The sequence below is a fragment of the Triturus cristatus genome, chromosome 4_1, assembly GCF_964204655.1.
Source record: "Triturus cristatus chromosome 4_1, aTriCri1.1, whole genome shotgun sequence".
NCBI lineage: Eukaryota > Metazoa > Chordata > Amphibia > Caudata > Salamandridae > Triturus > Triturus cristatus.
This window is the reverse complement of record NC_140585.1, coordinates 947,420,053-947,445,099: the sequence shown is the minus strand read 5'-3', so window position 1 is coordinate 947,445,099 and position 25,047 is coordinate 947,420,053.

Below are 25,047 nucleotides of genomic sequence, written 5' to 3'. Positions count from 1 at the left end.
CTACTGGCAGTCGCCAGTAGGTAGTTATAGTTAGGACCTATTTTCCATAGGAAATCCGCAACATTCTATTCCCAATAAGTCTGGCGCCGGTTGATGAATCCTCGCGAAATTTTCCAATTTTTGGCCAGCTCCGCTCCGCTCCGACCCTGAAAGTTTCATGGTGATTCATCAAGCGGGGGGTGAGAAAAAAGGGGGGTCCCAAAACGCGTTTTCCCCATGCAATTTCCCATAGGATCTGTTGTCGCAGCTACAGCCCGAACCGCTGAATGGAATGACACCAAATTTGGCAAAGAGGTAGTCCTCAGTTCGGACTCGTGCCTTTTGCATATATGGTGTGAATCCGTTCAGTAGTTCCTGGGAAAATTAGAGTTAAAAGTACATAAATATCTATGGCCGCGGAGGATCCGCGCACCCTACACTCACCGTAAGCGCACCCTCCCCGAACCGAGCGTGCACACTCCCGATCGCGCGCTGAATGCTAATTGGCTGTCGAGTGTCTCTCTACATTCGAAACCAGGAACTGTTGGTGGCCATTTTCTGCCTCGGTAGAAGCGAGGCTGAAGAAGCAAGGGGAATAAGTGTGTAAAACATATAAAGGGGGCAGAGTGGAAATACTCTGACCCTCTAGAGGTGCCCCCTTTTAAAAAAAAAAAAAACGGCGAAATGCGCATCCTATAGCGTTGGGTGCACGGATTCTTACGCGTTGGGTGCGCGGATCCACGGCAATGTTTTTTGAAAAAAGACAAGAAATCATTGGTTGTATGACTACTTTCTACACTGAAAGGTAGGGTGTATATTTCTGTTTTTTAAAGGTATGATTCTTATTGGTTAACAAAAACAGATTGTAAGGAACATTATATATGATAAGCTGATATGTTGAAAAGTCAAGCATACTTCCTGCCTTGTTTAGTAACATTGTGTGCTGTACTTGTGACCTGTGAGCTCAGTGCAGTGTTCCATGAGCTGTTTCTATGGTAACACGCAGAAGGCAGATTGGGGGAAGGGTTGAAATGTATTTCAGTTGGAAAGGGTTGAAATGTTTAACCAATAGAAATGTGTGTTTGCTTTTGAGTTTATGTGTGAAGGATTGTGATTTGATGTTTACATGTATATGTGTGGAAAATGAAAGGAAACTTTTCAATTCTTTGCTTTTGCTGAGAGGTGCACAGTGCAGAGATTATGTAAAAGAAAATATGGTGACTGATATACTTCTTAATCTACAAAAGAACTTGAAAGATGAGTCATTTAATTGTGAGGGGATGTATGTAGACTATTTTGATTTTAATCAGACTAATGTATTTCTCCTGCTAAAGTGTAGGGAGTACTTTTTTTCTCTACAATCTTATTGACAGTGTGTGTGCATGTAGAAACCATTTTGTGATAAGCATTTGTGTTTTTCATGTGTTTGCAGACAGATAACTGTGTTGTTTTTATATTTTGGTAGAATTAGAAACCAGTCATTGTTTATGAATTTGTGAAATTAGTTATGTTATGTTTCTATACTAAAATGAAGTACTACTTCTAGATGAAGAAATGGGTTTTGGTATAGTGCAAGGGATAGTGTTGTTTGTCTAGAATCACACAGTGAGTCTGTGTGCATTTGGAACCACTGTGAGAGAAGCATTTGGTAACATCGTGTATTTGCTGACAGATAACTGTTTTAACTTGTCATGTTGTGAAGTTTTAGTAGCATTAGAAGACAGTTATGGCTTATGATTTGATTAAATGAGTCAGGCTTTGACAGAAAAGTGCAGTCCTGAAATATGTAGATTGTGTGCAGTTCCGTTACCAGTTGCACTGTAGTGAATGAGTTTTGGTAAACTCCTAGGGATAGTGATGCTTGTCTAGAATCACACTGTGAGTCTGTGTGCATTTGGGTAAGGATTGTGAGAGAAGCATTTGGTAACATCGTGTATTTGCTGACAGATAACTGTTTTAAAACTGGGCATGTTGTCAAGTTTTAGTAACATTAGAAGCCAGTCTTTGCTTATGCTTTGATTAAATGAGTCAGGCTTTGACACAAAAGCGCAGTCCTGAAATATGAAGATTGTGTGCAGTTCCCTTACCACTTTCACAGTAGTGAATGATTTTTGGTAAACTTCTAGGTATAGTGGTTGTTGTCTAGAATCACACTGTGAGTCTGTGTGCATTTGAGAACCACTGTGAGAGAAGCATTTGGTAACATCGTGTATTTGCTGACAGATAACTATTTTAAAACCTGTTATGTTGTCAAGTTTTAGTAGCATTAGAAGCCAGTCATTGCTTATGCATTGATTAAATGAGTCAGGCATTGACACAAAAGTGCAGTCCTGAAATATGAAGATTGTGTGCAGTTCCCTTACCACTTCCACAGTAGTGAATGATTTTTGGTAAACTCCTAGGTATAGTGGTTGTTGTCTAGAATCACACTGTGAGTCTGTGTGCATTTGGGAAGCACTGTGAGAGAAGCGTTTGGTAACATCTTGTATTTTTTAGCAGATAACTCTTTTAAAACCTGTCATGTTGTCAAGTTTTAGTAGCAATAGAAGGTAGTTTTTGCTTATGCATTGATAAAATGAGTCAGGGTTTGACACTAAGGTGCAGTACCATGTACTATTCTGTTCACTGTGGCAGAACTGAAAATTTAAAAGTTTTACCTAAGCACTGTCCTAGAAGTAGTGTGATTAATTAGTCAGTTTCTAAGCACCAAATAGATTGCTTCAAATGTCTATGCAGTATGCATGTAGTGTTCTAACATACTATATACTTGTCTTTTACACCTTCAATTCCCTAGTCAGTATCCATACACTTCCAGGAAACACCCTGTCACTTCCTTTGCAGTCCTCTAGAGACCCATTCAACAGCATGTACTAATCCATTCACTGTGCCAAAACCCAAACACTTATAAATTCACAAAGACACTCTCTTTCCAGTACTCTAATGATTCAGTCAATGCCTAAGTATTCATGGTCTGAGCCAGGTCTTAGCATATGGACTTCTTCAAACCCCTATCCACTATGCATGCAGTCCTCTAACAACCTACACACTTGTCTTTCACACCTTCAATTCCCCAGTCTGTATCCATTCACTTCCAGCAAACACCCTGTCACTCCCGTTGCACTCCTCTAGTGACCCATTCAACATCATGTACTAATCAATTCACTGTGCCAAAACCCAACCACTTATACATTCACCCAGGCACACTCCTTGCAGTACTCTAATCATTCAGTCAGTACCCAAGTACTGATCCAGTGACCCAGGCCTTAGTATATGGACTGCTTCAAACTCCTATCCACTATGCATGCAGTCGTCTAACCACCTACATACTTGCCTTTCACACCTTCAATTCCCCAGTCAGTATCCATACACTTCCAGGAAACACCCTGTCACTCCCTTTGCAGTCCTCTAGTTACCCATTCAGCACCATGTACTAATCCATTCACTGTGCTAAAACCCAAACACTTATAAATTCACCAAGATACTATCTTTGCAATACTCTAATCATTCACTCAGTGCCTAAGTATTCATGCACTGAGCCAGGCCTTAGCACATGGACTGCTTCAAACCCCTATGCACTATGCATGCAGTCTTCTAACCACCTAGACACTTGTCTTTCACACTTTCAATTTCCTAGTCAGTATCCATACAGTCCAGCACTTGTCACTGCCTTTGCACTCCTCTAGTGACCCATTCGGTACCAAGTACTAATCCATTCCCTGTGCGAAAAACCTAGCACTTATAAATTCTCCTGGGCACTCTCCTTGCTGTACTCTAATCATTCAGTCAGTACCCAAGTAGTCATGCAGTGAGCCAGGCCTTAGCATACGAACTGCTTTAAATGCCTATGCAGTATGGATGCAGTCGTCTAATCACCTACACAGTTGTGTTTCACACCTTCAATTCCCTAGTTAGTATTCATACTCTTCTAGCAAACACCCTGTCACTCACCCAGTGTGTCTCCTTATAGTACTGTAATCATTTAGTCAGTTAGCATGTAGAGTTTTAGTGAGGTAGGTTTTAGGGCATGAACTGCTTCAAAGTAGTATGCACTATGCATTTAGTGTTTTAACCATCATCACACTTGTGGTTCAGGGACATTGTTTCTTTGTCAGTATTTATATAAAATGTGTTTGTACAGTAATAGAATAGTATAATTTTGAAAGTTATTAATATACATTTATTTGTGATTCTTTTTTACAGATACAGAATAGGAGTGTTTCTCATCTGTTTGCACTCTTCTCGCGCAAGATTGTTCGGATGAAGGGTCCTTAGGTGTTTCATCATACTTGCCGTGCCGCATGAGTATTTTTTGTTAGGATCCCCTCGTAACAGAACTCTTTTGAAAATCCTGTGCATGATCAAGGTGGCATTGGCCTTTGTTTGCGCCTTGGGAAAAGTAAAAAATGTCCTCACCACTGAAGAAAAACGTTGTGGGCATGGTTCCTTCTGCAAGAAAATTTCCTCAGATACGGTAAATATTTTAAAGCGGCAACATTTACAGTTTTTGTAAGTTAAACTTATTAAATTTTGTTAGCTGTATGTCTTTTATATATATGTGATTTGTTTCTTGTGGTATTTTGTTGAGAATACCATGTTGGTTTTTTTTTAACAATCTTTCTGATTTTCCAGGTCTGTCGTCGACATCCATGGTGTCTACAGGAGTGTTCCGCCTTGTTGTTTTGTGTTATTGTTGTTACATTTTGTTTATTAGTTTATCGTTCATATATACGTTAATAAAAAAATAAAGTTTGAAAATAGTTTATCGTTTACTTATTTATGATTATAATAAATAAAGTTTAAAAAAAATAATAATAACGTTTTTGGTTGTTCTCTTAACTACTGTGTGACTCTTTCTTGTTCTTATTACTGTTATTTGATGGAGTCCACCATGGTGTTAAATTTTGGGGCACTTATCGCTGGAATACTGGTGATATCTGAAGTTTGCACCTACTTCTGAATAGTGTGTTAGATTTAACTTTACTTCCGTTAAAGTGCTGATAATGAAATGGAGACTAGCCGTTCTCATGCAAAAAGACACGAGGTGCACCTTTCCAATTTATTCTAAATACTAAAATCCTGTATTGAATTGCACTGAGGTATTGGCCGTACTTACAGTGTACACACAAAATGTATTAAGAAATCTCATTGTATTTATATTGATTGGGAATAGTGCTGGATCTTGACGAGATACACTGCTCAGTTCGTATATTGTTCTGCACACGAAAAAAATCACATCACAACTTTCACACCAATTGCAATGTGAAACAAATTCCGGCGATAAGACACGTTAGCACCAGGGATTTTACACCTGTTTTCTGCTGGTGTTAAGCAGGACAACTACCTGCACCATGAAAGGGAACACAGCCAAGAGCCACACCAGAACACCCACAGGTGCCATAGAGTCAATGAGCATGATACAGGGATACCCATGAGGGCCAGAAGACTCATCTCAACAACTCCAGGACCACCAATGCCCCCCAAAACCACATCTTAGTAAGTGTGTTCCTGTGGTCATTGTCTTAGCATGAAAGGCACGAGCCCTGCAACATCACAGTGTGCTGTCACCTCAGCGTTGGCAGTGAGCCTGGACGTGTAGCTATGCACGCATTCTCCTGCATGCACATCTGGCGTGTGCTGGTCTGGGGTTCACAGGTAAGTGCAGGGGTGTGCCTATCTGGCAAGGGGAACGGGGTGTCTCGGACATGTCCGTGTACAGGAAGTGCGGTAAGTGTGTCTCTGTGTTCTGGTGTGGCCTGCTACAAGAGCCGCAGCAGTCGATGTTGTAAAGTGGCATGCACCACCTCCAAACGGCACTGTGATGGTGCAGTTGGAATGTAGCAGGACATGTGCAAATACGCATTACAATGGTGTGCTGTACGAGTGCATGAGATACAACAGCGCACCGTACAAAAGTGTGGGGGCTCGTGGGAGGGAGGAGCAGCCGTTTGGCAATATAGCACACAGTGAACTTGACCATGTGCCACATGCTGGGCATCTCATCCATGATGACCACAGTCGCAGACATCCCACAACACCAACGACTGGCCTTTCTACACATCCTGTATGAATGCAGCGTGGTTTTCACTTCTATGCTCGTTTAGTGGTGTGATGTTGGTGGGTTGTGTGACTTGTGCTCCTTGTTGGTGTGTTTCATTTTGGCCATTGTCTATATGTGTGTAGTACTTAATTATGCATGTGTGTCATTCTGCCCATCTCCCCCTCACCCCACTCCCTGCTTCTTCCTCTTCCTAGTGCTGTTGTGTCTATAATTTTGTTGCTGCACACATAAATACATGTAAAGAATAAATTAGAAGTTGCTTGATTCTTTTAGGTTTCAAAACTACTCTATTGGTTTCTTTTTAATTTTCCATATGAACCGTTTTTTTAATATTCAACAACACATAGAAGTCAGAAGTGCAACGTATTCTATCAACACACTTTCTAGAACATTCTACAACAAGTGCAGGTTAAAAGTTCATCAATTTTTTAAAACTTAACGATATTTCTTTGCAACATTTTCTTGAACATTTAACGATACGTGCAGGTTAAAAGTTCACGATTGTTTTAAGTTCCAACAGTGCCTTCCAAATGCAAGTGTTACAACAAACAATTGATGGACGGAATGCTGACAATGCAGACATTCTCCCCCAGTCAAGAGATCTGGGTTAAATCCATTGTTCTTTTGCCCACTACGCCACCCCAGTTTAGACATGGCCATATGCAAATCAGTCTTGACCCTGTGCCTCATGGGAACAGTCCAGCCCGAACTGCCAAGCCATGTCTTCCCTGGACAGGAATCAAGCATCCTAGGACCGGTTTCTGGCTATCAGCCGTCATCAGCCAGGATAGCTTGACTCCAGTGGCGTAGTGAGCACGGGTCCCACGTCTGGGAATACCCATCCCACTTAGGGCGAAAAGCGTTACAACAAACAATTGATGGACGGAATGCTGACAATGCAGACATTCTCCCCCAGTCAAGAGATCTGGGTTAAATCCATCGTTCTTTTGCCCACTACGCCACCCCAGTTTAGACATGGCCATATGCAAATCAGTCTTGACCCTGTGCCTCATGGGAACAGTCTGAACTGGGGTGGCGTAGTGGGCAAAAGAACGATGGATTTAACCCAGATCTCTTGACTGGGGGAGAATGTCTGCATTGTCAGCATTCCGTCCATCATTTGTTTGTTGTAACGCTTTTCGCCCTAAGTGGGATGGGTATGCCCAGACGTGGGTCCCGTGCTCACTGCGCCACTGGAGTCAAGCTATCCTGGCTGATGACGGCTGATAGCCAGAAACCGGTCCTAGGATGCTTGATTCCGGTCCAGGGAAGACATGGCTTGGCAGTTCGGGCTGGACTGTTCCCATGAGGCACAGGGTCAAGACTGATTTGCATATGGCCATGTCTGAACTGGGGTGGCGTAGTGGGCAAAAGAACGATGGATTTAACCCAGATCTCTTGACTGGGGGAGAATGTCTGCATTGTCAGCATTCCGTCCATCATTTGTTTGTTGTAACGCTTTTCGCCCTAAGTGGGATGGGTATGCCCAGACGTGGGTCCCGTGCTCACTGCGCCACTGGAGTCAAGCTATCCTGGCTGATGACGGCTGATAGCCAGAAACCGGTCCTAGGATGCTTGATTCCGTTTCAGGGAAGACATGGCTTGGCAGTTCGGGCTGGACTGTTCCCATGAGGCACAGGGTCAAGACTGATTTGCATATGGCCATGTCTGAACTGGGGTGGCGTAGTGGGCAAAAGAACGATGGATTTAACCCAGATCTCTTGACTGGGGGAGAATGTCTGCATTGTCAGCATTCCGTCCATCATTTGTTTGTTGTAACGTTCCAAATGCAAGTAGCAGGTGTGGTTGAGCTGAGCAAATTTTATCCTATGATATGTACTCCACGTTGAAACTGCTTTTTCTTAACCAATCACAAAGATGCTTTTCCACAGAACTAATGTGCCACCTACTTTTAAAAAAGAATGCTTTTCATGATATCTTTAGAAATAAGTTATAGATAGAAATTAGCATTTAAAAAACCTTTGAAATTCACTGAAAAAACCATAGGTTTCAGGCACGTTATAGTTAGGAATTAGCATTTAAAAAACCTTAGAAATTCACTGAAAAAACCATAGGTTTCAGGGGCGTTATAGTTAGCTGGACATTTCCCTCGTACAAAACCCTAGAAATTCCCCTGTTATAGTTAGTTCAGCTAACTATAACTCGCGCCCCCGCAATGCACTGCTGATGACGTCACATATTACATCACTCATGACATGGTCAGTGACATCACTGATGACATCACTCATGACATCTCAAATGACATCACTGATGACATCACTGATGACATCATCCATGTGATAAATTAGTGCATCTTCTCACACCCTAATATAACCTTTGATACACCGACTCAAAATTTCAGACGGCCATTTTGAAAACCATAGATACTCCAATACCAATAACTACACACCCACTCATTGACTCTTAGGTCTACATACATCTCCACTCACTCACCTGTACAGTCACTCATACTTACAGTCACTCATCCATTGAGGTACTGACACATCTAGTCAGTCATGCAAATAATTAATCACAGTCCAATTTACTCACCTATACAGTTAAACACACTTAAGTTCACTTACTCATAAAAATACTAACAAATTCTGTGTCTTCCTACAGAAAAACAAACAGCACATGACACGGATATCCTTGCACTATGGTGCATACAGCCACTCCCAAAATCACACACTCTCACTTATAGATAGTTGTATACTCTTACACACATATACACTGCGTTTCACATATGTAGTTACTGACACATGTACAACTGAGATATACATTCAATCACTAACACACCCATACATACACTCACCCAACCATATAGTCCATCACAGATGCACTCTTAAAACCATGCACCCACTGAATCACCCACTGTTCTGCTTGGGTTTTCGGATCAGATAGAACCCGCTCATCAGAGCCTCACTAACCCAGACAGAACGTTACCCCCTCCCTAGGGCCTATTTACAATAGTGCAACCACATATATATCTACCACCTAAGGACAGGGAATTCCTACTATACATACCAAGACCTCTTATAATCGGCGGCCTCGCGATCCCATACGGATCCAGACCTCTCTGCCCATACGACAGTATCACAAGTGGCGGCCTCGCGATCCCATACGAATCCAGACCTCTCTGCCCATACGACAGTATCACAAGTGGCGGCCTCGCGATCCCATACGAATCCAGACCTCTCTGCCCATACGACAGTATCACAAGTGGCGGCCTCGCGATCCCATACGAATCCAGACCTCTCTACCTAGACGGCAGTCTCAGCACAATCGGCGGCCTCGCGATCCCATACGAATCCAGACCTCTCTGCCCATACGGCAGTATCACAAGTGGCGGCCTCGCGATCCCATACGAATCCAGACCTCTCTACCCAGACGGCAGTCTCAGCACAATCGGCGGCCTCGCGATCCCATACGAATCCAGACCTCTCTGCCCATACGACAGTATCACAAGTGGCGGCCTCGCGATCCCATACGAATCCAGACCTCTCTACCCAGACGGCAGTCTCAGCACAATCGGCGGCCTCGCGATCCCATACGAATCCAGACCTCTCTGCCCATACGACAGTATCACAAGTGGCGGCCTCGCGATCCCATACGAATCCAGACCTCTCTACCCAGACGGCAGTCTCAGCACAAGTGTCGGCCTCGCGATCCCATACGAATCCAGACCTCTCTACCCAGACGGCAGTCTCAGCACAATCGGCGGCCTCGCGATCCCCTACGAATCCAGACCTCTCTGCCCATACGACAGTATCACAAGTGGCGGCCTCGCGATCCTATACGAATCCAGACCTCTCTACCTAGACGGCAGTCTCATACGACAGTTCATCCTATGATCACCATAACATACAAAAAGGGGATCAGTCTCACTATTCATCAGATCACACAAGGATTGCCAGTCCGAGCATAGACTGTTCTCAGGTTCGAGGGGCTCCTCTTTCCCTTATTCAGTTACCACTTACCTGATCAGGGTTAACATCTGTTCATGTAGCCGCAGCTGACTAGAAGAATAGGCTACCCTCTCATACAAGAACACGCAGCACATGTTGGTTCACTACAAACTGGGTACTTTATTACTCATTACATACACAATCACATAACATTACGATATAACACATAACCTGCAAAGAAAAGTGAAAGATTAAGTTGTACACTCTAATAAGAAAGGGTCGACATCACCTTAGTAGTATGTAGCCTGCACTCAGTGGTCATCTAGGTTCCCTTCTCATCTGTGCCTCGGCTCGCCTGGAAGTCACACCTCCGCAGTCACGGATACATGTCTTCACCACTATGCGCTGTTCTCTTCACCCTTCTCCGAGTCACTGGGACCTCTTCCTTCTCGGCTACTCTCTTCTCTCTGGCTATTCTGCTAGGAGAGTATCTGTCTCTCGGTTCTTTTCCGCCTTCAAGATGGCGTCTGTCTTCCCTGGAATAAGTAGTAGCTTTACTGCTAACGGCTAGATGCCGCCTACGGACTGAACATGTAACTGCCTCAGACTTTCACTAATATAGAGGTGCGTTTCCTCATGGAAAATTCCGGCCTGTAACCTGCCGCCCACCAAATTCTTGTACCTCCCCGTACCAAGGACACGTTCCCAGCCGGCCGGCCTGATGTAGTGTCTTCGGCATGAAGAAAAATACAATCCTTCGATAAGGGCCGGCCTGAACCGGTTCTCTCCAAGCGAATAACACCTCATAACTAAAACATTACATTTGACCTAAAAGCATCCCAAGCTGCCGGAGCAGAAAGAAAGATGGAGTCTCTCCCGTTTGAGGCCTACCAGGCCTGAATTCAGCACAGCTCCATGAAATACCCTCACTACAGGACAGGTTATCCCTAATACTAACGAATCTATCCCCTAGGCTATGTGTGCAAGCCCTGATCTATGGTGAAGAGCACAGAATCATGTAGAAGTGCCTAGTAAATAGGCTCCATTCACTACTCTAACCCTTAGACTTGAATGATAAGAGACTGAAGTCACATTCCATCATTGTTCCTCACAAGAAGGCCGGGAAAATCGAGCAGAACATTTCACCCTTGACTTCAGTCTATTATACATTCATTAAACAGAACTAATATCTGTGGAAGAATAATATGAAACAAGACTAACTGATCTATGTCTAGTACCAGGTGTGCAGAATTGAAGTAGTGAAGGAATACACTGAATAAAGCAACAGATAGAAATCAAAATGCCGATAGTAATCAGAATACCTCCTAATATCTGACGTAACATATGCAAATCAGGTAACCAATTAAAGAGCCAGTCAAACCAGCCCTGGTCAATGTGTTTTCTAACTTCTTCTGTCAAGTCATGTAGTTTATCAATGTGAGCTTGAATGGATTTTGTATGATCCGACAAGTTAAAACAACAAAGACCCTCAAAATCAGAACAATCGTGTCCATGTTTAAGCAAAAGATAATCAATGGCCGCTCGATTTTGCAAGATAGCCCTACGTTCACCCTGGGCGTCTAATAGCATGTCAGACAGGACTGTAGAAGTATGATTGATGGATTTTACCATCCAGCAGGCCATTTTCCCAATAGATTTGGCATTATAAACTGCCAAAGCAGGAACACCAACAATTGAAATAGCCAGGCTAAGGTATTCAGACTTGGAATATAAATGCAAAGATGAGTCACAATCCTCCTGTAACCTCACTGTATCTCGAATCACACGAGAGTTGGCATTCGGATGTGATGAGAACATTAACAAGCTCAGTCTAGTAATGGCACAAGGGCCTCCAGAAATATTTGCGGGAATATATGGCCAGGAAGTATTAACTATTTGGGACTGGATGGGGGGTATCGGGTCAGCAAAATCGCCCAGAAGAACATTGGGGCGAGCATTAGATATATTAAAAATATGAGTCAAAGTCTCCAATGAAGCAGGGACAGCAACTAAACAAGTCGCTAGAATGTCCGTCACCGATCTCATCGGTGTCAAGCAGAAATGAGGGGCTTTAGTCACTTGTTTGGCTAATGTAATCCAAAAGTTCGACGACGAATCCCACGCAGCGAAGGAACGCGACACTCGGGTTCTCAACTCAGCCCGGGTTGATGGGATCCCTCCTCTCTCGTCGTACCAGCCCAAAAGGAGTCCAACGCCGACACATCCTGCAGCAACAGTCAAAAGAATGATCTGAAAGAGAATCAAATACAAGCATTATTCATTCTCGTAAGTAACATTTGTCAGCCGGGACTGCTTCCCAGCTATCTTTCCCTGGTCTTATAACTAAAATGGTGTTGTCTTGACCGGTTGCAATGACTTCTGCTTGCTCAGGGGGATTCTTAGGCGACTGCACCCAAACTCTGGCCCCAGGATTATCTGTGGAGCCAAAACCTTTCTGGCCTCGTACAGTTAGCAACGTTGGGGCAGTGCCTTTTGTGATCTCACCACTGAAAACAGGCATTATTAGCAATTGAGCCACTCGGTCAGTTTGATGTATCAGTAAGTCAACCTCACTGCTATTCAGCAGGAGCACCTTAATCTCTCCCTGATAATCACTATCAATGATTCCTCCAAGCACCTGAATGCCCTTTACAGCCAGCCCCGATCTAGGGGCGATTAATCCGAAATTTCCAGTTGGTATATGAACACCAACACCAGTTTCAATGATGACTCGATCCTTACTTTTTATAACGGTGTCATCCATGGCATGCAAGTCTAAACCTGCCGACCCTGGGGTCGCTCTACATGGAGCCAAAGCTCCGGGAGTAATTTCCCAGTACATCACAGTCTCTCTGAGTTCATTGGGCTTAGCATCAACATTCGGAGGAAACAAACGCATAAGTGGGGATTCAGCATTTAGAAAAGGACGGTTATTCAAAATCAATAGCGCTTGAGGCAAAAAGTCTCGCCAATTCTTATACTTGTCATCTGTTAATTTACGTAACTGATTTTTCAGCAGGCAATTCAACCTCTCCTCAAGACCCGAGGCCTGTGGATAATATGGTATATGAAACACCCATTCAATATTGTTTTCCACACAGAATTCCTGTACCAATCTTCCACGAAAATGGGATGCATTATCAGATTGAATTTGGAATGGCACACCATAATACATCATAATCAATTCCAATGTTTTAATAGTATTCAATTGGGTAGCTTGCTTACAGGAAAGGGCCACCAACAGGCCACTGTATGTATCAACAATAGTGCAAACATATTGTTTGGGGCACTTTGCGCTGCCTGATATGCTGACAAATGGGACAATGTAGAATAACATTTTTGATTAAATCTAGGGGAATATAAATTCCTCGATCAGCAGCCCACCTGCTAGTGGCTTTCTCTCCAAAGTGTCCTGCTTTCTGGAGGGCCCATTTCGCCAATCCCGCAATATCAGAATCTTGCCTGTCCACCACTGCCTCAGCAATTTTAGATTTCTCATCTGCAATGTTATGAAAGAATTTGTCAAGAGACTCTATCGGGGTATGAGCATCCACATGGAAGATTGTAACAGTACTCTGTGGGAGCATTTCCCAAATCTCCTGCCATAATTCTTTTCCCCACAGTTCTTTTGAATGGATTTTCCAACTATGGGAATGCCAAGTCGGTAACCAAACTGCCAGTCCATTGGCAGTAGACCAAGAATCGGTGAAAATATGACATGTGCCAGGTAACTCTTGTTTCAGAACTTGATAAACAGCATAGAGTTCAGCAAATTGACTGCTCTTACCCTCACCAGTTGTACTCAGCAATTTTTGTGTGATCGGATTATAGGACACCGCAACAAAGTATGAGCATTCTGAATCTCAACAAAGTTCGCTTCCACATCCTTATGCACATTCTGTAACTTCAACAACCTCTCATGCAGGATCCTGTACGCAGACAGAACAATCCAACCTCTGCGCCCCAAAACGGGAAGCTCATCACCCTTAGATACCGGCGCCTTCTGTAAACAAGTAATCACATTAGCCGGCTCCGCCAGCTCCAAAAAAGAATTCCAATTCTCACTCAAACCAGTAGAATCAGCCCACTCACAGGCTAAGGCTTCATAAAGCGTTGAATCCCAGCCGGGAATATCAACGGGCAATTTAAAAGTAGATTTGAAAACATTTCGGAAAAGAAAGAAAAAGAGAAAAAGAGAAAGAAGAAAGAAGAAAGAGCAAAAAACTACACTCACAATTATATAGAAATAATATACAAACGAAACCACGCACGCGCCGAAAGCAAACACGATACAACCACAACGCGCACAGGTTTCGTAAACGGTTCGCGACGCCAAATGTTCTGCTTGGGTTTTCGGATCAGATAGAACCCGCTCATCAGAGCCTCACTAACCCAGACAGAACGTTACCCCCTCCCTAGGGCCTATTTACAATAGTGCAACCACATATATATCTACCACCTAAGGACAGGGAATTCCTACTATACATACCAAGACCTCTTATAATCGGCGGCCTCGCGATCCCATACGGATCCAGACCTCTCTGCCCATACGACAGTATCACAAGTGGCGGCCTCGCGATCCCATACGAATCCAGACCTCTCTGCCCATACGACAGTATCACAAGTGGCGGCCTCGCGATCCCATACGAATCCAGACCTCTCTGCCCATACGACAGTATCACAAGTGGCGGCCTCGCGATCCCATACGAATCCAGACCTCTCTACCTAGACGGCAGTCTCAGCACAATCGGCGGCCTCGCGATCCCATACGAATCCAGACCTCTCTGCCCATACGGCAGTATCACAAGTGGCGGCCTCGCGATCCCATACGAATCCAGACCTCTCTACCCAGACGGCAGTCTCAGCACAATCGGCGGCCTCGCGATCCCATACGAATCCAGACCTCTCTGCCCATACGACAGTATCACAAGTGGCGGCCTCGCGATCCCATACGAATCCAGACCTCTCTACCCAGACGGCAGTCTCAGCACAATCGGCGGCCTCGCGATCCCATACGAATCCAGACCTCTCTGCCCATACGACAGTATCACAAGTGGCGGCCTCGCGATCCCATACGAATCCAGACCTCTCTACCCAGACGGCAGTCTCAGCACAAGTGGCGGCCTCGCGATCCCATACGAATCCAGACCTCTCTACCCAGACGGCAGTCTCAGCACAATCGGCGGCCTCGCGATCCCCTACGAATCGAGACCTCTCTGCCAATACGACAGTATCACAAGTGGCGTCCTCGCGATCCTATACGAATCCAGACCTCTCTACCTAGACGGCAGTCTCATACGACAGTTCATCCTATGATCACCATAACATACAAAAAGGGGATCAGTCTCACTATTCATCAGATCACACAAGGATTGCCAGTCCGAGCATAGCCTGTTCTCAGGTTCGAGGGGCTCCTCTTTCCCTTATTCAGTTACCACTTACCTGATCAGGGTTAACATCTGTTCATGTAGCCGCAGCTGACTAGAAGAATAGGCTACCCTCTCATACAAGAACACGCAGCACATGTTGGTTCACTACAAACTGGGTACTTTATTACTCATTACATACACAATCACATAACATTACGATATAACACATAACCTGCAAAGAAAAGTGAAAGATTAAGTTGTACACTCTAATAAGAAAGGGTCGACATCACCTTAGTAGTATGTAGCCTGCACTCAGTGGTCATCTAGGTTCCCTTCTCGTCTGTGCCTCGGCTCGCCTGGAAGTCACACCTCCGCAGTCACGGATACATGTCTTCACCACTATGCGCTGTTCTCTTCACCCTTCTCCGAGTCACTGGGACCTCTTCCTTCTCGGCTACTCTCTTCTCTCTGGCTATTCTGCTAGGAGAGTATCTGTCTCTCGGTTCTTTTCCGCCTTCAAGATGGCGTCTGTCTACCCAACGCCGGACAACATGACTACCCTCAAGCTCGCCACCCGAAGGCACCATCAACTGATCCACGCCACCAAGAAAACAGCATTCAAGGACCGGTTGGACAACAACGCACACAACAGCAAGGAACTCTTCAACATCGTCAGAGAGCTCTCCAACCCCAACGCCGGAACCAACGACATCACCCCATCGCAAGACCTCTGCAACTCCCTCGCCTCCTACTTCCACAACAAGATCGCTGACATACACAACAGCCTCAGAACACAACCAACGCTCCCCACGACCAAACCAACGCCCCCCACCACCACCCTCAACGCCTGGACACCGATCAACCTCGAAGACACCATCAGCACGATGAACTCCATCCACTCCGGTTCCCCAACCGACCCCTGCCCTCACCACATCTTCAACAAGGCCGACGCTGTCATCGCACCCCACCTGCGGGACATCATCAACACCTCCCTCAACACCGCCACCTTCCCTGAGAGCTGGAAGCACGCCGAACTCAGCGCTCTACTAAAGAAACCAACGGCGGACCCCACTGAACTCAAGAACTACCGCCCCATCTCGCTCCTCCCGTTTCCAGCCAAAGTCATCGAGAAGACCATCAACAAGCAACTGGCAGCCTTCCTCGAGACGACTGGTTCCCTCGACCCTTCCCAGTCAGGCTTCCGGGCCAACCACAGCACCGAGACCGCCCTCATCGCTGCCACAGACGACATCCGAACCCTGTTGGACAACGGAGAAACAGCGGCCCTCATCCTCCTGGACCTCTCCGCGGCATTCGACACTGTCTGCCACCGCACCCTAGTGCAGCGCCTCAGCAACGTCGGGATCAAGGAGAAGGCACTGGAATGGATCATCTCCTTCCTCACCGGAAGGACACAGAGAGTCCGCCTGCCCCCGTTCAGATCAGAAGCCACGGAAGTCACCTGCGGCGTCCCTCAGGGCTCCTCGCTCAGCCCCACCCTCTTCAATGTCTACATGAGCCCCCTTGCGGCCATCGCACGCCAACACAACCTGAACATCATCTCCTACGCCGATGACACCCAGCTGATCCTCTCCCTGACCAACGACCCCGCCACCGCCAGAGCCAACCTACACGAAGGGATGAAAAACGTGGCCGAGTGGATGACGACCAGCCGCCTGAAACTGAACACAGACAAGACGGAAGTCCTCATCCTCGGCTCCTCACCCTCCGCCTGGGACGACTCCTGGTGGCCCCCTGCCCTGGGCAACGCACCCAAACCGACAGACCACGCACGCAACCTGGGCTTCATCCTGGACTCCTCCCTCTCCATGACCAGACAAGTCAACGCCGTCTCCTCGTCCTGTTTCAACATCCTGCGCATGCTACGTATGATCTTCCGGTGGATCCCCACCGAGACCAGGAAAACAGTCACCCAGGCCCTCGTCACCAGTCGACTGGACTACGGCAACGCCCTCTACGCCGGTACCACCGCCAAGCTCCAGAAGAGACTCCAGCGGATCCAGAACGCCTCGGCGAGACTCATCCACGACGTCCCCAGACGAACTCACATCTCCAGACACCTGAGAGACCTGCACTGGCTCCCGATCAACAAAAGAATCACCTTCCGGCTCCTCACCCACGCACACAAAGCCCTACACAACCAAGGCCCGACCTACCTCAACAGCCGCCTCAACTTCTACGCTCCCAAACGCCACCTCCGCTCGACCAGTCTCGCCCTCGCAGCCGTCCCCCGCATCCACAGAGCGACTACAGGAGGTAGATCCTTCTCCCACCTTGCCGCCAAGACTTGGAACGCCCTCCCCACCGAACTACGCCTGACCCAAGACCACCTCTCCTTCAGGAAGAAGCTCAAGACCTGGCTGTTCGAGCAGTAGCGGACCCCCCCCCCCCAGCGCCTTGAGACCCTCCGGGTGAGTAGTGCGCTTTATAAATGCCTTTGATTGATTGATTGATTGATTGAATAAGTAGTAGCTTTACTGCTAACGGCTAGATGCCGCCTACGGACTGAACATGTAACTGCCTCAGACTTTCACTAATATAGAGGTGCGTTTCCTCATGGAAAATTCCGGCCTGTAACCTGCCGCCCACCAAATTCTTGTACCTCCCCGTACCAAGGACACGTTCCCAGCCGGCCGGCCTGATGTAGTGTCTTCGGCATGAAGAAAAATACAATCCTTCGATAAGGGCCGGCCTGAACCGGTTCTCTCCAAGCGAATAACACCTCATAACTAAAACATTACATTTGACCTAAAAGCATCCCAAGCTGCCGGAGCAGAAAGAAAGATGGAGTCTCTCCCGTTTGAGGCCTACCAGGCCTGAATTCAGCACAGCTCCATGAAATACCCTCACTACAGGACAGGTTATCCCTAATACTAACAAATCTATCCCCTAGGCTATGTGTGCAAGCCCTGATCTATGGGGAAGAGCACAGAATCATGTCGAAGTGCCTAGTAAATAGGCTCCATTCACTACTCTAACCCTTAGACTTGAATGATAAGAGACTGAAGTCCCATTCCATCATTGTTCCCCACAAGAAGGCCGGGAAAATCGAGCAGAACACCCACTCACACATCTAGTCACAGAGTCACACACACCCTACCCACACAAACACTCAGGCACCCATACAGATACTCAGACAACCAATCAATAACCCATATAGACAGACACTCATATAGCTATTCACAAAACCATGCAGCCACTTAAACACCAACACACAGACACATACAGACATTCACACAGTTTAGTCACTAGTCTGCAGTAAGATACATTTAATGACTCACTTATAGAGTCAGTTACACACCTAGAAAATCATCCATTCACACACTTGTACACCCACTTCTTTTTCAACAGGCCTTTCCCTATATATATTAAACATATTAAAACTGTAAAGCATACACGTGCTGTACGTTTCCCATTTCCATCTGTAAACAGGTTGCCTGACCCTTCCTTCATGGAGGACTGTGAATGCCCATGATTCTGTGTCCAGGCAGGACGCAGTTTTAGAAGACCTGCCTCCTTGGTGTGTTTGTTCTGTCAACAGCACATGCCTGCTTGCTACATTAAGTGACAAGCCACAGTGATACTCGATAGGTGAATTCCTTCAGACTTGTCGTTATGCAGGTCCCCGCTTGGTCCGGCCTTTTGTTCAGTTCAGCTGCCGTGACAATGGTTCAGCACCTCATTTAATGCTCGAGGTATCTTTGGACTTTACTAATAGATGTCACTGTGGCTTGACTTACTGGCCGCTGTCAGCTCACATTCCTCTATGATGATTCTCTACACTTTCCTAAATGTGTCTATTTGGGACTGAGTCTTTAATGCAAACCCTAGGGGTGGGCGCTGGTAGACTCCGCCACCCGGTGGCTGATAGAGTTGTACCCGAACTCCATGCTCCAAGCAAAGTATGGAGTGGGTCAACTCCGCTAACTCCTCGGGCGGAGCGAAGTTTACCGCCCACCCCTATTGTTAATCCATCAGTTCTTTTTGGTCCTTAACTTGGGTTTCTTTCTATGCCTGATTAAGGGGAGCTTTGCTTATAACCAGATCTATGATTAATTATTACCAGGAACTCTCAGAGCTTCTGAAAATTAGATCACTTAGTTCCATATCAGATGGTATTACACATGATCTTGTAGCTTCCGGAAACTGTATCTTATGATATGTTAGACTGCAGTAAATACATGTCGGTGAGGCATGTATGTTCTTTCCTCCTTCAAATCCTTCACAGCCTGGTTAGTTCGCTGTTTTCATCTGGGGGCCAGCAAAGTAGCAATTGGCACATGTTTAAACATATATTTGTGTACATACAGTCTGATAATGACCACACCCAGATGTGCTTTAAAATCAGTAAGGGACCTAGCTACAGCTTCATTCTCTAAATCAGAATGCAAGAAGTTAGACAATTGATGGAACAAATTAGTCTTCAGATAAATACTTCAACCATAGACTTCATTATATTTGGGGTAAACCTGATCTGAGAACTTCTCTAGGTACACATTTGGCAACCTGGGAGGATGAAGGATTTTGATGAAGTATTTGATGGAGGTATGTCTAAAAACAACTTGTTGTAAGCAGCTTCATCCTACAGGGTAACACATCCCCAGAAGGTTCAGGCAGTTGGCGCAGCTGCAAACACACTCTCCTCATTCCATGCAATGCATTAGATGGAAGACTGTCTGGTTCTGGGATCCATGCATTGTATAGTGCAGAAAATGTAGTGGTTTGCCCGTTTGCTGGCTGCGGGATAAATGGACCACATTTTGACAGACAGAGAAGCCCAGCCTTGTCTGCCAGTTAAAGAATGGATCTACTTTAAGCTGGGCTGTCAAGTGCATCCACTATATTGGTTGTTTCTGCATGACCAGTCTTATTCATCCTCACATCACTATTAGAAATATGAGGAGTACATATCTGAATCAAGTGGGAATATTCCACTTTAAGTTTTCATCCAGAGGATGTGCAATTGCTGTCTTCTGGAATGCATTTTCATTTATTTTTTTCTTCAGTAATCTGAGTCTTTATATCCTTCAAAGGAAAATTGATAACATATCTCTTTTAAAATTAAAATTATTTCTCTTTTATGGAAAGTGGCACAAAGAAACCCATCAGAGTAGAATGTGAGATAAAATGTAATCAGTCTGTAAGTAACTCTGTTAGGTTTCTACAGGAGGCAGATGATTCAGAATGTAATTATCAATTTCATCAGGTGCCAGTAAAGTGCTCTAAGAGTTGAATTGATATGGCCCTCCTCTATAACTTCAAGGGAATTTTGGCACTTTGGATTTATAGCTTATGCTGTCAGTTGATAATTTTCTTCTGAAGTGTAGTATAAAAGGGAGGTCTGGGGCAAAAGGAAACAATAGGCATATGAAAGATCATTACAAAGTCTTAATAATCCAGAGGAAATACTAACACGTGGAAGAAAAGAATCAAAGCAGCACAATATTTGATCAAAAAGAGGTATCTAAAAGGAGTCATATACAACATACACTATAAACGCCATTCTTGGAGTAGCATGAGATTCGGAAAAAGATAGATCAAAAGGTATACATAGGAGATCAGATGATTACCTACAGTGGAAGGGTATCTAAAAATCAGGTCGCAATACAAAACATGGTCAATCATTCATTATTACAAGACAAAGGGAGGTAAGCAACTGGGAACCTGCTGCAGGAAATAGAGCAATTGATATCCACTATTGACTTGTATTGCTCTGTTTTTATAGTGAAATATTCAAAGATGGCATCCTAGAAAAAGCTGCTTCCAACCCAAGATGGCTTCTTTAAGATGTCCATTCATAATATACACATAAGTGACATGTGCAGGAAGGCATCATCAATAACCACAAAGGTATTTTCCTTAAGTACATTTATACTGACACATGTGGCGCTTTGCCCAATGGCCTTCAGCAAATGGTTCAAGAACCAATAATGATAACCTCCATAGTGTGCAGTTTCCTAGGTCTGACATTTGCTTTGCTCCTGTCCTAACCACTGGCGTCACCCTTGCAGCAACAGCACTGGGTAGCCTAGCCTAGCATTCAGCTACAAAGGGCAGCTGATAGACTTTAAGACACATTCTTACATGAGAACAAAGTAAGTTGTGTTAAGTTGTGACTTATCTTTTGGTAGCTTGATTTGAGAGCAAGGAAAAGCTCAGAAAAATGCATGAAGTGTTATACCTAATAAACGAACCTAAGAACATTACAGTTAAGAGAGAAAGATTTTACAATGACAGGCTCTTATTTTGCTACAGGAAAAAGAATAGGAAAAAGCAATCTTAAGTTGTGAAAGTGTTAAAATATAAGAAGTGGGAATCATGTACTAACAGGAGATGCTGGAAATGTTGTTATGAGTGGACGTCACTCCAATGCTAGCCCAGAGGCACGCCAGAATCTAGAGGAAATGAGTACTGAATTTCTCTTTCAAACACAATGAGGCGAGAGTAAAAGAGAATGCCTTATTGGGGTTGCAACAGGCGTAGAAACTCAAAGACAAGCTAACAGGTGCAGCAGAGCAAAGTTAACTGGGGAAAACAACATTGACTCCAATATCTAATTCAGGTCTAGACAATCGCAATGGAAGCCATAATCACAAAGTTGAAGTGAGAGAGGTACTTAAAAAACAGAGTGAAAGCTACTGAAACTAAGTAAGAAACCATCTTCAGTAAATGTAAAATACAGCGTAACATACCCATTCCCAAAAAAATCTAAAATCTAAAAGGGTATGAAATAATATTTTGCCTCTCTAAACCTAAAAAAGGGGGGAAAGACAAAACCCAATGTAGGCCTATCTCCCTCATGAATGTTCACCTTAAGCTCTTCCTAGGCATTTTAGCCACCTTTCTCAATTCTCTCTTGCCAGGCCTTACAAGCTCGGACCAAACAGGATTTGTCCCCCAACGGCAATGTAACGATAACACATGACTAATTCTTCACCTCATCGATAAAGCCCAAAAATATTCTTAAGAGCAAATGTTACTGGCCATAGACGCTGAGAAAGCACTTGATAGAGTTCACTGGCCATATCTAGCAGCCACACAAACAATTTGGGCTTGGGGACCACTGCGGAGGTTCGGGTCAACGGACACTCCTCCGCTCTGTTAATCAGTAGTAGAGGTACTCGATAGGGGTGCCCTCTGTCACCCTTGCTTTTTGCATTATATATGGAGTTAGGACTAACCCTCTGATTCGAAGGATCCTATCTGGGAGCGAGCACCACATTTTTAACCTATACGCAGATGACGTCCTAACCACCCCAGAGGAACCCACCCCCTCCTTACCTGCCTTTTTAGATGAGCTGGATGCATCCGTCCATGCAGCAGTGAATATCCACAAATCACAGGCCCTTAATCTGACCCTCCAGCCACATAAATTAAACACTTTACAATGGGCCTTTCCCCTTCAATGGGTAACAACATCTATTCCCTATCTTGGGCTTCAGATTGCACCTACGATCCCGCAGCACTGTCTCTCAGCTGCGTAACCTAGCCCGCCAGATCATGTCCAACTTACACCAATGGCGGCCCTACTCTCTTGCCTGGCTTGGACACATCGCGAGTGTTAATATGGCGATTCTCTCTAGGGTTCTGATCCTTTTTCAGGTTCTTCCAGTCATGCCCCCTCCTGGGACACTGCAGTTCTTCCAGCAGGAGCTCAACCGATTGGTGTGGGCTGATAAAATCCCCGCTCGTGCAGGGATCTCAGCTACAGACCCCAATTTCAGGAGGTATGGGACTCCCAAATCTTTACTGCTACTACCAGGCTACCCAGCTCATAGTCTTTGTGGAGTAGTGTTTCGATGAGTCTGAGAAGCACTAGCTTTTCATGGATAAGGCCTTAGCGGGGTAGCCCCTGTGAATTCCTTTCCTCCCCAAACACACTCGACCCATAAGCCTTTACCTTTCCCCCATTACTAAATCTTCTCTGGCTTCCTGGGATAGACTGGTGATACGAGAGGGTCTCACCTCCTTTCCTTGCCCCCTGACGACCATAGTTGGGAACCCAGACTTCACTCCAGGCTTGAAGGAATCCACATTTAACTTCTGGAACCAAGCAGTCTGCAGGTCTATCGGGCACCTATTTGACCTGGCTGGGCATGCCACCTTTGAATCCCTGCACGCAGAACATGCTTTGCCGGAGTCTGAGAGCTGGCATTACATCCAAATTCCACATTGGGTGGCCCTGGAGCACAGCATCAGCTCACCACCTTCGATCCTTGGTTACTATCTAGGACTTTCAATATCCAAAACATTTCCGAGTCATATTGCTTAATAAGCCCTGCGGCTATGTTATCCAAATCCACTAGCCAGAAACGCTGGGAGTTAGAGATGGGAGGAGAGGTTACATTGAAAGAATAGGGGGACATCTATTATCGCACTAGGCATACAGCCTTCAATTTTGTCAGTAGCAAAAAGGTGACAAAGATTGTCACATACTGGCATATGACACCCATCCGGCTACACAAATGTAACCCATTCAGATCGCCTGATTGCTGGCGCCAATGTGGGTCTCGGGGCATGCTCTTACATATCCTATGGGACTGTCCAAAGCTCTCTTCTTACTTGGTGCAAGTTCTCAATGACATGGATACCCACTTTGACACAGAACATCCCCGATTCCCTGCCTACATTATTCTAGGAGGCCCACCAAATGCACTTACCTTTCCACTTATGTCCTGTCGGGCATACAGATCAGACTGACATCGGGGCGGCTCTGCAGAACATTTTGACACATTGGGGCACAGGGCCCACTCCAACATACCAAGGATGGCTACACTGAATGTGTTACATATTGGGGATGGAACGCAGGACCTTCACCTTATCGAACCAGGGTACTTCCTTCCCCAAGCTTTGGAGCTGCATGAGGGGGGGGGTTTACATGGATGTGATGCATTTTAATGCTATTTAGCCTGATAGACTTCAGGCCTTGAATCGCTAATGTTTTATGTTTCAAAACCAGTGACGGCTGGTGGAATTTGAAACTGGTGAGCGTATGCAGAACGAATCAACGTATGCGAGCGAGCCAGATGGCAATAAAGAGGGTTCGGGGGGGGGTTCTCCCACCTTGAAGGAATTTTTTTTAAATTGACATCTTTTTGGTGCGATTTTCAGCACTATTTCTGTGATAAATGGACTAAAAATTCAGTTCTTATAGGCATTCATAAAAGAAAACCCATACATTATTTCAGAGAATTTTTAGGTTGCCAAGCAAGTCTGACTTCTGAAGAGGGCTAGGGTACTAAGCAAGACTGCTTTGGCTCTACCCTTTCCAATAGAAAACACTAGTTAGCGAAGTGAACAAGTTCAGTGGACAAATCTGGGGTCTAGGGAGAGTCCCTCTCGTGAGAAAGAAATTTTAAAAAGATTGGCAAATGGTGCATTTTAAAGCAAATGAATGCAGCGATAAAGGAAGGCATATTGAGCAGTGGGAACGTATAGTCTTGAAATATTAAACTCATTAAAAACTGCCCCGTATCTTCTTGCATTAATTTGTTCAACAGTTACTGTAATATGTAAATTGTTCTGCATGACAACTTTAGCCCTTTAAAATGTATGCTTGCCCAGTGTCTTGCACTGCATGCAGCAGTAACATTGGAAAAATATGCTCTAACAAGACTTTGGGAGCACCCACAGCTGCTGGCTGTAACCAGTCATATAGAAATACATGCAGACAGGAGTTTAAGTGACATGAAAAAAGTGGGTGCTCCCTATAACG